We start from the raw sequence: 15,552 nt of genomic DNA, 5'->3' as shown, positions 1-15,552 counted from the left end.
GAGAAACTGTAATAACCGAACTGGGTAAGGATCCTGAGTTTGGAAGTATTTATGAGTATTTGAAGGATCCTGAAAATTTTAGCCACCAAGATATTGTGGCGATAAGAAATAGGGCGGCCCATTACGAACTAATAGATGGTCTATTATTTTATACAAAAACTACGAATTCCAACAACGAATTTCGACCTGTTATCCCAGCTAGTCTTAGATTAAATATCCTGCAAGAGCTCCATGACAGCCCTTTAGCTTCTCATGCTGGTATTCGAAAAACTACTCAACGCGTACGCGAGGCAGTCTACTTTCCTGAACTGCAAAAGTTAACAAGGGCGTATGTCCAGTCCTGCCCAACATGTCAAGCCGTTAATTATATTAATTTCCGCCCGGCCGGGTTTCTAAATAGTATTAAATCCGAATTTCCAAATGAAATAATCGGCATCGATTTATTGGGCCCTTTCCCAAAAAGTCAGTTAAACAAAAGTCGCTATCTCCTTGTTATAGTTGATCATTTTAGTAAATGGACCGAAATTGTTCCCTTAAAACGAGCCTCCGCGAAATTAGTTACCGATTCTATTTTAAATAAATATATTTTAAAATACGGGGCGCCCCTAAAAGTTATATCGGATAATGGTCCTCAATTTGTAAGTAATATATTTGAAGACATGTGCCAAAAACTGGGCATACGTCATTTAAAAATGGTCCCGTATCGGCCGCAATCAAATATAGCGGAACGGGTCAACAGAAATATAGTGAAAATTATCCGTAGTTATGTTAAAAATTTTCATAAAAGCTGGGATAACTATGTCAATGAATTTGCTTTCGCCCTTAGGACCGCAAAACATGATACAACGGGAAAAACTCCTGCTGAGTTATTTCTAGGCAGAAAGATTATAACACCGTTAGATAAACTATTTTATGTGCAACAAAGAGCCCCAGAATTTAAAATGGGTGATATAGAAAAACTAATAAAAGAAGCAAAAAAGAATACAGAAGTAGCACAGAGAAAACAGAAACTCTATTATGACTTGAAACGACGGGGAGTAACTTATAAAGTAGGGGATGAAGTTTTAAAAATTAAGCATTCACTTTCTTCAGCACCAGAAGATAAAACTGCCAAATTTTTCCCACGCTTTGAAGGACCATATGTTATAGAAAAAATAACTCACGCTGTTGTAGTATTAAAGGCAAGAAATGGTGAAACCTGTTCCGCAAACATTGACCAGATAAAACCATTCTATGACCGTAATAAAATGCAAATCTTTTCAGATCTTTTGCAGGATCCGGTACGGCAGACACCGCAGGTACAAGTTCCAGAGGTGGGAAAACGACAAGTACAAGGGCAAGCCAATGAGAGACAGAAGCAAGTAAAAAGAAAATTGCCCCGCGGAAAAATTGAAGGTACAAAGAAAAAGAAGCCGTTCCACCGTCCAAAAAACAGAGTTCACGAACACCCCCAGAATGAAGAAGGGAGAAGGCCGACGTATGTGGAAAAGACCGGGAGAAAGGACGGCAACTATAACCCGGCTGTGAAACGGAAGATTGACTCATCCGACAGAACTCTCCGCAGCAAAAGTCGCCGAACTGCGGAAGGGCCATCAGCGGCGGAGAAAAAAGTACAAGAAAAATTTGAACGGCCAACAACGAGGTCCAAGCAGGATCACGACAGAAGTTTCCCGGTTCCACCAAGACCAGCTGCCTTCAAACGGCCAAGACCACAAGCAGAGGACAGAAGGAAGATGTTCAAGGGTGGCCGTAGTGGTGAAAAACGGAAGCTTCCAGAGGAAAGCACTGAAGGGCGAGCCCGTACAAGAAGGAGGATCAACCAAGCTACGGTTTGCAGCACCTTTAAAGACTGGGCCCAGAAAAGGATGTCTGAATATTACAAAGATAAGTAAAATTTTGTGTTACTTTACAAACTTAAGTTAATCTTTCATTCTTACTGCAAGTGGCAGATTTGAAGAAGTTTTACCTCATGCGAGGTCTACCTTTATCGCCAAAAGGGCGAGAAATGAGTTGTGACCGATTTTCTTATTATGTTTTTCAATTACTCGCGCGTAAAACTAAAGTTGATGTATAATAGCGTTGTCTAAAGACTTAAATATTGTAAAAAGTTATTGTATAAATTTTATTTAAAACATTCTAACAAGAAAGAAGTTTTAGTCTGAAAGACTTTTTGAAATGTAGTATTATTTCAATGTAGAAAGAATTGGCACTTGCTTTGAAAAGAATAGAAGTTAACAATGTACTACTAATGTATGTTTTCAAATGTGTAAAATTAACGGCATCTTGATATGTTCTTGTATACATGTGAACTGTTATTTTGAATGTTTAGAAATACCGTGATATGGTAAAAGTGAAAGTAATGTTAAAAAATTTGTTATTCGTGTGACTGTAAAGATTAAATCATGGTGAATATGTGTTAAAGGTTGAATGATGTAGTTAGGCTCTCTGACGCTACACTTTAGAGTTAGCCACTTTCAGAATAGTACCCCAGGGTCTAGAGTTGAAATTAGGGTGTGTTAAGAGGTCTCGTATGTTGAATTTTAACACGTTAGTGTTTTGATTGTAGGAGGAAGTGTTGAACACATAGACAGAAACACATTCGTGTTTGGTGTTTTTACAACACATGTCAGAGAGCACGGGGAGAGATAATTAAAATAGTCATGAATGAAATAAGAATGTTAAGAAAAGTATATTCTATATGTTATTTGCAATGTCATTCTGTAACATTTCATTAAACTAGTTTTCCTTCCAGATCTCTGGAAGGAACCAGAATTGAATAAAGCTCCTGTTTTGATGCAGTACAGATGAAAAAGAAAAAAGATTGTTGTATATTCCGGGAGCTGCTATTGTAACAAATTTCTTTCTTTTAAATTTTTCTAGTTTCTAGCGAAGCATTTTTTGTTAAAGGTTGGCCTCGCGTTAGTTTCTAGAGCTAAAAGTTTTCAACAAGGTCGTTTTAGACCTCAGTTTCAAACTAATTAACTCTGGCGGGAAGTATGTAAGGATCTTAAGTTTTACTAACGTTTATTTTATTTTAAATCTTTACTATCACTTCTTATTTTCTACTTCCGGCCAGAATTATAAGCGTGAAGGAGTTTATGCAAAGTTGTCTGGCGAACGCCAAGTATTTAAGTGTGGCCTTTTTGCCAAGCAGAAGAGAGGAAGCCGTGAGTTCGAAGCAGGCCGCTTACCTTAGAAGTTACGCAGTTGCTACTTTGCCTTCCAGGCCAGAGGTTTTAATCCTCTTGATAAATTAAACGTATTGTAGTGTTCACAGTCTCTGTGCTACATACGCTTCCTGTTATTATAAGGCCAATCTTATTCTAAAGTTAAATTAGAGTTTAGTTTTATTTTGATATCTTTTAAGTTAGACCCCGAGTGGAGGGTCATTGTATTCCGAAGTACGGAAGTCATTGTATATAAAGAAAAAAATAAAGGGTTTTGTATACCCTTCGTCTGTATCCTGTCTACTTACTACAATTAGTGAACATAGCTTTAGTAAGCTCTCTGTTCTAGTCAGGTCATTGTATGTTTCCGAAGAAGGTAAGAAGAAACATTGAACCTGATAATTGCATAAAAAAACCTTTAAATTTGTATTTTATTATTGTATTTTATCATCTTTAGTTCCCCAGCAAATGTATAAAAACACGTAAATAATTTAACAAACTTGATCTCGAAAAAAACAAACGATCCGGATATTTGGTACTCGAATATTACACAATAATAAGTATTCAAGCTTTAAATACCCCGAACTTCGATTTTTGATTTAAATATGAAAAACTTCAATATAATGACATTCACTGTACTGTAATAATATCTTGTTTTTTGGCCTCCTATAATAAAGAGGTTTCTATTCTAACGCTGCTGGGAGACTCCGGACAGCAAGAGACTGTCTTCTTAGTAAAATTTTAAATTTTTGGTTTTACATTAGATTCTGATTATGTTACTGAACTTTATCTGCACGTTTTACTCTATAGTTTATTTGCATCTTATCGCCTAAGGACAAATTTCCGAAGTTGTTCCACGAAATGTGGACACAACAACAATAACAAGTTTCCAAAGGCTTTTTATGCATTGGAAACAATAATAAAAAAAATGCAATGCAATGTCTTTAAATGATTCTTTTTGTTCGATTTTTTAAGTATCTTATTATTTATTACACACTGGGAAATAAACGAAACATTTTACGCCGCGGGGAATGACAAAAACTCCCTGGCATTGTTGTTTATTTCAGTCAGCATTCATCAGTATCCTAAAAATAAGAACAGTTTTTTAGATGTTGAAAAAAAAAGAAGATTCTGATACCCTTGCAAGTTTGAAACATAAACCAACTGCAGGGAAAACGAAAACTTTATTGCCTACTTGTTTCAAAGTCATGACACATTTTGAAGCATGATGCTATTTTCATTCAAGTGATAAGCCTGAATAAATCTATTCATTCACAACACTTGTTAAGGAATTTTTTCTTTTCATCTCCATTCTATATCTTCAAAAATGCCTAATAATTAAAACAAAAATATTAATTATTTAGGTGTTACATTGATTCTCAAATGTTTTCAGTGACTCTTTGCGATAGTTTGTGTTCTTTAAAGCTTTTAATATATTTAAATTAGCCTTTCAACCTTTAACTTTCAATTCAGGGTAAAACTTATTTGGATTGTAACGCGTATTATAAATTATTAATTAATAATAGCGTTATTTAAAATGCTGTGGACAATAATTCGCACTGCCGCCGACTGGCTTTCGCTCCTCTCTATCCAATTTCCCTTTAAATGGGGAAGAATATAAGAAATTATCAATTTACCCTGCGCGTGCTCTCTTGGAGTAACGGGTAGCATATCCGGTTAGCAATCGGAAGCTCTGTGGTTTGAATCCCAGAGAAGACGGGGAGGATTTTTTATGATTCTCGTTCCGAAATACCCAATGGCTCTACAAGTCTCCTGACATTAATTTCTTTTACGGTGTTTCCTGAGTCTCATATAGCAACTCTTTAATCAGGGAAATAATGCGGTATCTTACTGATAAAAGTTTATCTTCTAACCTCATTAAGTGGCAGTATATTGAAATGATTAGGAAAGTTACAAATTATTTTAGATCATCACAATTATAAATGTAAATAACGTTTCTGTAAAAAAAGAAGATGCGAGGGCTTTTCGATGACAAAGACAGTCGTTGTTGCCGTTGTCGATGCATGGAATCAGTATGGGCCGTATTTTTACACTTTAATGATGTACGTGTTAATATTGGGAATAATACTGCATTGGAAATGAAAAGTGTTGTTATTAAGAACATGATAAAATCGAATAATAAAGTAGCCCTTATTACAGATGAAACCACTGCAATAAGACAATTGTCCTCACTCACGTTTCCCGATGTAAGTAAGCCCACCAATCTCTTTCTTTGATATGATAGGATTTAAAGGTACTGCTGGAAGATATTTAAATTCTGATTTAAGTATTCTTCCCATTTAAGGGATGTTGGTTTTCCTCATGTGAAAATCTTTTTGGCCCTAAACAAACGTCAGTTTACCAAAATTGTATTTTGTTATTGTGCTAATCGCAGATTAGAACTGATATCTGTCAGCTGTCATGAATAAAAACTTCCTATTACATGAAAACTACCCCGTTTATTGATAAAATGAACATAAAGTATCGCTTAAGAGTATAAAGTATAAAGCAAGTAAAGTATAAAGCAAGAAAATTAAAACGCCTCGTGAAAGAGCGAAACAGAATAATTTTGAGAATTGGGAAGATTTCAGATATAGATAGGTTGCTTTAAGTTTAGATATGTTTCTGCTGTTTGTTGGGTGACATTTTGAGTCTTTATCGGCTTATTTTAGATCTTGCCTTGATGTGGGATAATCTTCAAGAATAAACTGAATTTAATACAAAATTGCAAGCACGTGATATCGCAGTTTATTCTGTTCATAAAAAAATAACGGTTCAAATTAAACGGCTTATTTGACTAAATCGTAAAACTTAGTCAAATAAGCCGCCTTTAACTTTTGATAAAATAGAAATAATTCAAATGAGTGAAAAATTTCGATTTCCCGAAAGAAATCTTAAGGGTTTTACGAGAATTTTCTTTCAGAAAAGAAGATTCCATTAGCATTTAAACCTCTTTAAAATACAATAGAAAATGCCCTAAATTCGAAAGGTATTAGTATGGAGGTGCCTTCTCACAGATAAATTTAATAGCGACTCCAACAACAGCGGCATTGCGTTTGAACATACTGCAAATTTATATAAAATTAATAGGCCTCATGAAGAAAATTTATATATAAACATGTAGCAAGTTCATATGAAATTGGCAAGCTTTTCTTTTGAATTTACTTAAGAATTTATAGTACCCGTAATAAACTCTGAGTTTTTGAAAGGATATCTGGCGACAGACAGCAAAGGCAAGCAAAGAAAATGAGGAAATCATTAATGAGCATCAACTTAGGCCAATCTAGAAGTTATGTAGATTGCATAATATGAGTTGATAAAACATGTCCTTATTATAAAAATTTCTGATTTGATATAAAATGGTGATTTTCTTGAATCAGACTGAAAGTATCCCTAAAATTATTTGTTCAGAAAAAAAGCTCTTAATATAAGTATGCAAGTATCTTATTTAAAGGTTTTCTAGAACACTGTTACTTCCCCAGAAATATCTACACTTTTATACCAACATCATAGTCTGCTTCCGAGAAACAGCTATAGGTTTTGCGCCAGAACTTTAAGCTTAGTGTACACACACACACACACACACACACACACAAAAAAAAAAAAAAAAAAAAGTTTTTTACTTATGTAATTAATTATCTACAAGGTTATACACTTTTTATCTGACTCCGGAATTCAACAGCTACTAAATTTAAGTTTCTTTGAACTTTTTTTCTTCCCCTAAGCTACCGAAGACCTTATTTTTTTTTAGCTTCTCTTTTTTGTGCAATTGGATGAATAGTTTTTCTAAGTCACCGGTTAAGTTCTGTAACAAGTGCTTCAAATAAACACCTGAGCAGAATTTCCATAGGTTTCAAATTTATAAAAACCTTCAGCTAAATCTGGTTTTAGAGCGTAGCATTTTAACAACCTCTCTTGTAGCACATTCTGTCACAGACAAAGTTACAGTTAAATTTTTTATACCATGCTTAATAGAAACTGTCTTCACGTAGTTTCTGAACGTTAAATTTCATTTATTATTTACGCCATGTTCAATGAAGAAAGGGCCAGTGACACACTGCTGCGTAACCAGAGCTTAAATTGTGCCAGAACTCCGGTGCTTCTTATTTTTGCGGATAAACCATAATTCTAGCCGGAGCATACCGAAACCCTAAATAAGAAGGCTCCGACACTTCTTTGATGTAAGTGAATAGCAATTTCAGCAGACATCTGATCTTGAAAATTTATTTTTAATAATAAAATTATATTAAAAATCGATTCTAACTTCTGAATGCATTTCGATTTCCTTGGAAAACAAACCATTGGATGGAGGTCGAGACTTTTAAGGAAAGAGCAACCCCCACCCACATGTCAGAGGCTTATTCTCCAGAAAGTACAGTGAATTTATCACAGGTGAATTTTTTGTTCCCGCTGAAAAGAGCACCTGCAGACATTTTGGAACGATGTAACCATAGACGGGGGAATAAAAATTGTCACTTGTTACTTTTATTTTCAGCTAATCCTCGGATTCTGTGAAAATTTGTCCCCTGTCATATTATGCTTAACAGTTATATTAAGAGGAGATCGTGATAAAAAAAAATGTCGGATTCTTCTCTCTTTCTTTTTTTTTTAATACTTACGAGTCATCCATTAAAATTTTCTCCACGTTCTCTCACTGTTTCAATTAAACCAAAGACCGGTGGAGCTTTTTTTTTTTTTTTTTTTTTTTTTTTTTTTTTTTTTTTTTTGTGTGTGTGTGTGTGTGTGTGTGTGTGTGTGTGAAATTGTAATTCCAGCCGAAACCCCAAAGGTCCAGTACTTTATTTTAATATTTAATTATTTACCATTTATTTGGTAACTTATTATATTTTATTCATGTCTTTACATTTTATTAAATTTTAATATTAATTGTTTAGTAATTCTAATTATCGATTATTTAATTTTCATTAATCATTTAATTTTAATATTATCTAGTAATTATTTAACGATTTAATTATTAATTATTTAACAAGCCATTTTATTTATTTATTTTTGTTGTTCTTTCCTGAGAGTCTTCCATAAGGCTCTAGCACTTCTAATTTTAGAAATTAAGCCCTGTACATAACACCTCCTCAGACCATGATGCCAGGACTTTTACAGCAAACAGAATTATATCTGTTTTCACTATCAAACAGGTGAAATTTGGCTTCATCAGTTCACACCACACTCTAGTTGTGGGTCCTATTCCAACTTGATGAGCCATCCTCAGCAAACTGCAGGCGGCGATCAGGACCATCTTCAATCCACCTGTTGACACCTCTGTTACAGGTTACAAATTAAATCCTTCAGGACGCACTTCTGCTAGAAGTCGTGCTGATTTAAACTGTGGTCTCCTACTTATGGGCCACCCTGCATATAACCTTTCTTGACGCAATTAATCGTTTTGTGCTCGTTGGCACACTTAACATAGCGTGGAGAAAAGGGTCAGTTTTCAGAGATGTTGGGCCATTTCCGGTATTTGAAACTCATCGGCACTTGGAACTTAGTATATCAGCGCCTTCACTTTAAGACGTGGCTATTTTAAGAAAGATATGTAACTAAAATAAGCCTTGACTGTGGAAAAAATATATTGCAGTTTGAAGGACCTTTCATTTTCAGGTGAGAACACACTGAAATATTTCTAATTTTTTTAAGTGTGATTATAGCTAAAACATCATTTTGCAATGACTATAATTTTAGCAAATTCATCATTCAAAATTTTCCTTAAAAACTGCATAAGAACCAAATGAGAAAAATAACAGGAATATGAATATTTCTTTGTAACGGAATGTGACTTTTTATAAATGGTCGCATTTCGAAATTTCTTTTTTCACAAAGTATGCATTGTAATACTTCAGAGCCACATAACCAGAAATGGTTGTTTAAAGATAAGATCTCACTTAAAACATTCTGCAAACATTCCTGTTTTTTTTTTACACAAAATATAAACAAGCATTTGTCTAAAAGAACATCCTTTCTAGAAATATTCTGTAATTTCACTATGATTTCTATACGATGGAACGCTTGAAAATTGATTTAGTTTCTTAGAAACAACAGTGATGATTTGGATAATAATATGATGATTTTATTCGTTCTCTTCGTTCATAATCTATTTCAACAAACTGTTAAACACATTGTGTGGTTACACAGAAGCATGAGATTCGAATACCATAATTTACTACAATACAACTCAGAAATCATATTTCATTCCTTTATTTTTTTATTTAAAATCCACATGAATGTGATCGAATGCTGTATGTACAGAATTTTCTGAAGATAATAACTGAACTGTCTGGTAAATAAATAACTGATGATGAATTTTAGATTTTACCGTAATGTGAAATACATATCTCTTGAACTATAATTACCCGTTTAAATAAAAACAAAACAAAAATTTAGGGATGGTTAAAATTAACATTTTCAACAAAATCTAGACAAAGAGGGGGGAATAATTCGCGTATCTCTATTTTCTTCATTTCTGTTAGAAAAATGAATTTATCGTGTCTCCATTCCGATGCTAACGGAGAAAATGTATCAAAGCGTGCCATTTAGTGTCACGCGAGAATTTTTATTTCATTCTCCAGCAGGAAGAGTAGACTTCAAGGAAAAAGGAAAATTGCTCTAGTACTATTTATAAGTAATTTGTCTTTTATAATTGATAAAGAATAACGAGAAAAACCACGAAAATGAAATTGCATTCAAGTATACGCTTGCACTTCCATTATTATCTCGTGCTATGTGAAAGCAGCGAGGAACATTATTGGACTCTTCAGAATATCAGGCGTGTTTTTAGGTAAGAAGATGTAACGAGTGACTATGCTAATGACAATCATATGCCTGCCATCAACTGGATTATTAAAGCCAAATAAAGACTATTTGCCTAAATTTCTTGCCCATTTTGACAGAAAGCACCTTAAGGGTTGGAGTTCGAGGGTTTGTGCTCTTTTCTCCTTAGCACGAATACTCGACTTTCGGATTGAAAGATAGTTAAATGCACCCATTCTGAAAAGATCTAACAGTCATAAGCATGTATGCTAATATCTGAGATTTAAGCCCAAGTCAACTGACATAATAAAACAGCTTCCAGTAACTAGATACTGATCTAGTTACTAGTTAGTTGATTTACTAACTAGATGATCGAAACGATGGATTGATTTATAAAAGAAAAAAGTAACGGACTTCTAAAATTTTAGGTAAATAAGTACATGTTAACAATAAATAAAATCTAATGTACAAAATATGCGAAGTACAACGAACTTCGAATCACGCACAAACAAAACCCAATTGCAAGAACTGGACGAAGGACTTGCATACAGAACCAGATTAAATCTCTGTGCAAAATTAGATCAAGCTAGCAAAGAACACGAAACAGTGGTGCTTGTTTCTTAAAGTAGCTTCTTCTTCATTTAGCTTTCCCGCTTAAGATTTTTTTTTTTATGCATTCAATTGAAAATTTACAAACATTTTCTTAATGTTTTTGTTTACAACACAACTGATCAATTCATGAATATTTTAATTGTATTTAATAAGGAATAATATGCCAGTGTATAGCCTTCGTAAGTTTACAGTCTTGAAAATTTTAAATAATTCTGTATGTTTCGATTTCTAAAAATTCTATCAATCATCAAAAATACTTAAAATTAAGATTATGATATCTACATATTAAGTAACAATAAAATTTAAAATACTTTAAAATTTTATTGGATAAACCCCAGGAATTGCTACATCCGATTTTCTCGGTTTGGCCATCGAGATGCTTCAATTTTTACCGCTTGAGAACGATGGATTCGTGTGCCCGATATAGATTACGTTCAGATCAGGAGGATTAGTCAGAACAAAATAACTTAACGTTTTTCATCAATTAACCTAGGGCGAATTTATATCTCTATAAATTTTGCAAAAACAAAATATCATTTAGCTGAAAGAAACGATTGACCTTGTTAAGTCCCAAGAGGAACTATACGCGTCTATTGTCACTCGTAACAATACCCTATTATATAAGATTACCTCCACTAGAATTGCTTGACCTCCCTAGCACAAAAAAATGCACTTCTAAAAGCAAGCTCATAAATCCAGAAAATGGCTTCTTTTCAGGATGTATTAAATAAGATAATAAATCTTCTTTCAAGATAAACTTTGAGGGAGAATTTGAATAGCTGCATTAGCACAGGATCATATATTTGTCTTCATATAAATATTAAGAATAATTCATGATTGCAAGTATTTCTCCGCCAAAAATTATCATCAGAAATTAAAGCTTAATCTCTCGCATAATATGACATTGAGGAGCAAAAAATGTGACATTTTTATAAAAAAAAAAAAAAAAAAAAAAAAAAAAAAAGTGAAAGGGGGGGAATATAATAGTGCTTTCATATCGGCAAATTGAAAACCTGCATTTATTAAGGCTCAAAATAGTTTTAAAGATAAGTAAGTGGTTTATAAATTAGAAAATGGAGGCCGAGCGAACGAGTCATAGCGTAATCCAAACTCACACTTCATATTATTTTTAAAGAGAGTCCTATCACGAGGGCGCAATTCAGACGAAAATTGTATAGGTTCTGTACTTCTTTGATGGAAGTCAATTTAGTACTGTACCATGCCTTGAAATTGTACACGACATTATACAGTGCAGTATAATAATCTTTCACTGCTGTATCATCTTTTGACGATTGGGTTAAATCGGAATCGCTTTTAATATAAATGATGAGGATTTAGGATTATTTAATTATGGCAAAGCAGACGAGGTCTATCTGCCTAAAGGGAGGGATGCCTTCGTAGAGGACTTTCTAAGGGAAACTGGCTCGTATACACGTTACACATGGGGAAAACCACGAAAACGCCCACGCAGTCAGCCCGTTCGCGGGATTCGAACCTCGGACCGAACTACCAGTGTTCAGCGTATTTACCGCTCGGCCGCTGGTGGGCCTTTAATATAAATGAAGGAGAGCATTCATTCTAAATGCATAATGCAGTGAAAAATATACACCGTGTTCCCAAAAGTCCTAACCCAAACTTAATTTTCCTAACTGTTAGTCGTACACATGTACTTATAATTACAAAAATTTAAATGAAACAGATATTCATGTTTTGAATTTAACGATATCAATTTTGTAAAAATTACGAAATCTGACATTTCATGCACTCCTGTGGTCCCTATACTTGTATTTAGGAAAATTTTATACTTGTTTTGAAAAATAAAACACACACACACACATATATATACATACACTTAAAAGAGTGTGACCCCCATACGATAACAATTAATCGAGATATTTGGTAATTATTCGAGATATAACAATTAATCGAAGATCATATTCAGGAACGGTACAGAAATTGAAAAAAAAAATGTTTACATTTGTACATAACTAAAAATAAAATATCGCTTAGAATAGCATTTACGATGCTAAAAAATTATTCTGTGCATTGTGAAAAATATTGATCAATATATACGTATATAAATATTCAAGTCATATAGAATTCGTGTTCTAGAAAATATTGCCAGGCCTCAATACTGGCTTGTACCCAACTTGTAATATTATTTGCAGTGATTAAAAATTAAAAATTTAGTTCGTTAGCGAATTCTTCTACGATTAACGGATTAAGATTCTAAAGTAATAAAATTTCATGAAAATATTAATAACGTATTTTTAAACTTATAAATTCTTAAAATTTCTTCAATATACCATATATAATAAAATGTTTAATGAAAGACTGTAGTAAATTGCAGAAGACTATCAATTAATGGCATTTACAAGGGAAAACCAACTTCGAATTATTCTGATTTATTTGTTAACCTACCACTCAATGCAAATTAAAAGTAACATCAAAAATCGCAAATTTTGGAATTAAATATTTCGTTAATTTTTGTGGCACGGGATTCACACTATGATTTATTTTTTATAACAATATAATATTTTTATAAATATAAGTATAGGGACCAGAGGAACGCATAAAAAAAATCAGATTTCTTAAAGTTCACAAAATTGAATTCTTTAAATTTAAAAATGCCCAAACATGCATTTTAAAACATACAGGGTGATTCGCTACTAGACAGAAAAACCTGCAAGGTGTGTTTGGGGTACAAAAACGACTCGGACAGCAGGGTCGCAAATACGTAGTTGCGGGCTTTGGTGCAGAGAAAAAGAACAGAAACAGCAGCACATTAATGGACAAAAAACATTTTATTGAAAGGCTGTACTACAACAGGGGTTCAAAATTACGACCAGAAGTCGTCTGGCAGGCCTGACAGCGATGCTTCATGGAATTCCTTACATTCTGGAAGATTCCTGGCATATCACGTATCCTTCCGGCAGCTACAGACTCCCACGCGACCCCAGAAGAAGTTCATGCATGATAGGTGTGGTGATCTGGCAGGCCAATGAACTGGGCCATCACGATCTATCCACCGCTGTCCAAAGTTTAAGTCGAGGTGACGGCGGACGTCAGTCGAGTAATGTGTAGAAGTCCCGTCGAGGAACATGTAATGCATCAATAAGTTCGGGCAATACCTGTTGCAAGAAGATCAGGTATGCCCTACCGTCCAAAGGATTGGGCAGAAGGCATGGTCTAATGAGGTAGTCTCCAAGAATGCTGGCCAAATGTTGACCGAGAAACGCTCTTAAGCTGCATGTGGTTTGCTTACGGTGAGTGCTCTCCAAAGCTCACACATGGGCGTTATACTGATTGAAAGCTCCTTCACGTGTGAAGTATGCTTCATCTGTGAATAATACGGACGCAAAAAATATGCTATCTGAATAACTCCAGCAGAAACTATGTAGCAAATGTCCTCAGGAGTGGATAATCCTCAGGATAATAGGACGCGACGAAGATGGTATGCGCTCATTTGGTTTGCTGCGAGTATCCTCCAGACATTGGAATGAGATAAACCCACTTGTTGGGTTGTCGCTCGAGCACGTGGATTGTCTTCTGCCAGACGTAGGGCCGCCTCCTCATTGCCAGGTGTCCTCGTCGTTCGCTGTCGATTCATTGTAGCTCTCGTTAAACAAGCAGTCTCATGTAACCTTCTGTTCACACTTGCGAAGGTCGTGTGATGTGTAGCACGACTGTTCGCGTAACGTTCCTCGTACAACCGCCGAGCGGCATTTGTTCGTTACAATTCACAGCTTTATACGCGATCAGCATGTTGACGAGTTCATTCTATTACCTCGGGAAATGGATCACAAATAACTACTTCCAGCAGGATCGCTGTTCACGCAACCTTCCGTTCAGCGACTTCTACCGCAAGACTGCCAGGAGGAATCTTCCAGAACGTAAGGAATTCCATGCAGCTCCTTTGTCAGGCCTGCCAGCCGACTTCTGGTAGTAATTTCGAACACCTATTAAAGTACAACCTTTCAATAAAATGTTTTTCTGTCCCATCAATGTGTTGCCGTTTCTGTCCTTTTTCTCTGCTTCTTTGTATCATAGCTCGCAATTACGAAATTTGCGACCCTGCGTTCCTATGTGATTCCGAGTCATCTTTATACCCCTTACACACCCTGCAAGTTTGTCGACCTGGTAGGGAATATCTGTATATGTTCCGAGTCATCTCTGTACCCCTTACACACCCTGCGAGTTTGTCGGCCTGGTAGCGAATCATCTGTATATGTAATATACAGGATGTTATATAAGTACGTCCTGATGGTTGCGAAAATAAACGTCGCTTAAGGTCGTTTTCTTTCTTTCTTTCTTTTTTTTTTTTTTTTTTTTTTGAAATTTTTGATTTTCGAAATAAGCAAGATGGAGAATTTAGTTTAGATCAAAATTTACTTAAAATGTATAAAACTTCAGAGTATTTTACTGAGCAAACTGCAATTAAGTATATACTTCTCATTCGAGAATTCATTAATAGATATTCCATATATCAGATTTTCTTTAGTCCGCTTAATTACATTTCAGCAAACGAATTAGTACATTATTTTTAACGCAGCCAAGTATATGTTATTGCTTTTTGTTTTCATTATTAAATAGTCTTATCTTAGCAAAAACAGTAATGAGCTAACTTAACTTTCTCTTCACTAACGCGAAATAATTGTTACATATTTTAAGTAAAAGTGATCCAGCGAAGGGAAAAAAGCTCACAGTTATGGTTTGAATAATTAAGCATTTTCTTCATTAAGTGAAATCCACATAATGTTAATTTATGATAGTATAATAGTATAGCAAATCCTCCCAGAGACGTAGCTAGAGTTTCAGCGCCAGAGACAACTAAAGATTTCACGCCCTTTCCTGTTTCCAAAAATGCAATGGGAAAAGAAAATGCCCTCTCCTCGTAGCTACGCGCCACTGAGTCCTCCTCTGCCGTTCTGAAGAGCTCGTTTTAAATATACAGCTTTATATTCTGCATCTTGAATTTCTAAACTACTAACAAATAAATTCTTAAACTAGA

This window comes from Stegodyphus dumicola, chromosome 9, assembly GCF_044657685.1.
Source record: "Stegodyphus dumicola isolate Sdum_Otavi_A_Nest chromosome 9, ASM4465768v1".
NCBI classification, from domain to species: domain Eukaryota; kingdom Metazoa; phylum Arthropoda; class Arachnida; order Araneae; family Eresidae; genus Stegodyphus; species Stegodyphus dumicola.
Note: the sequence above shows the minus strand (reverse complement) of the source record.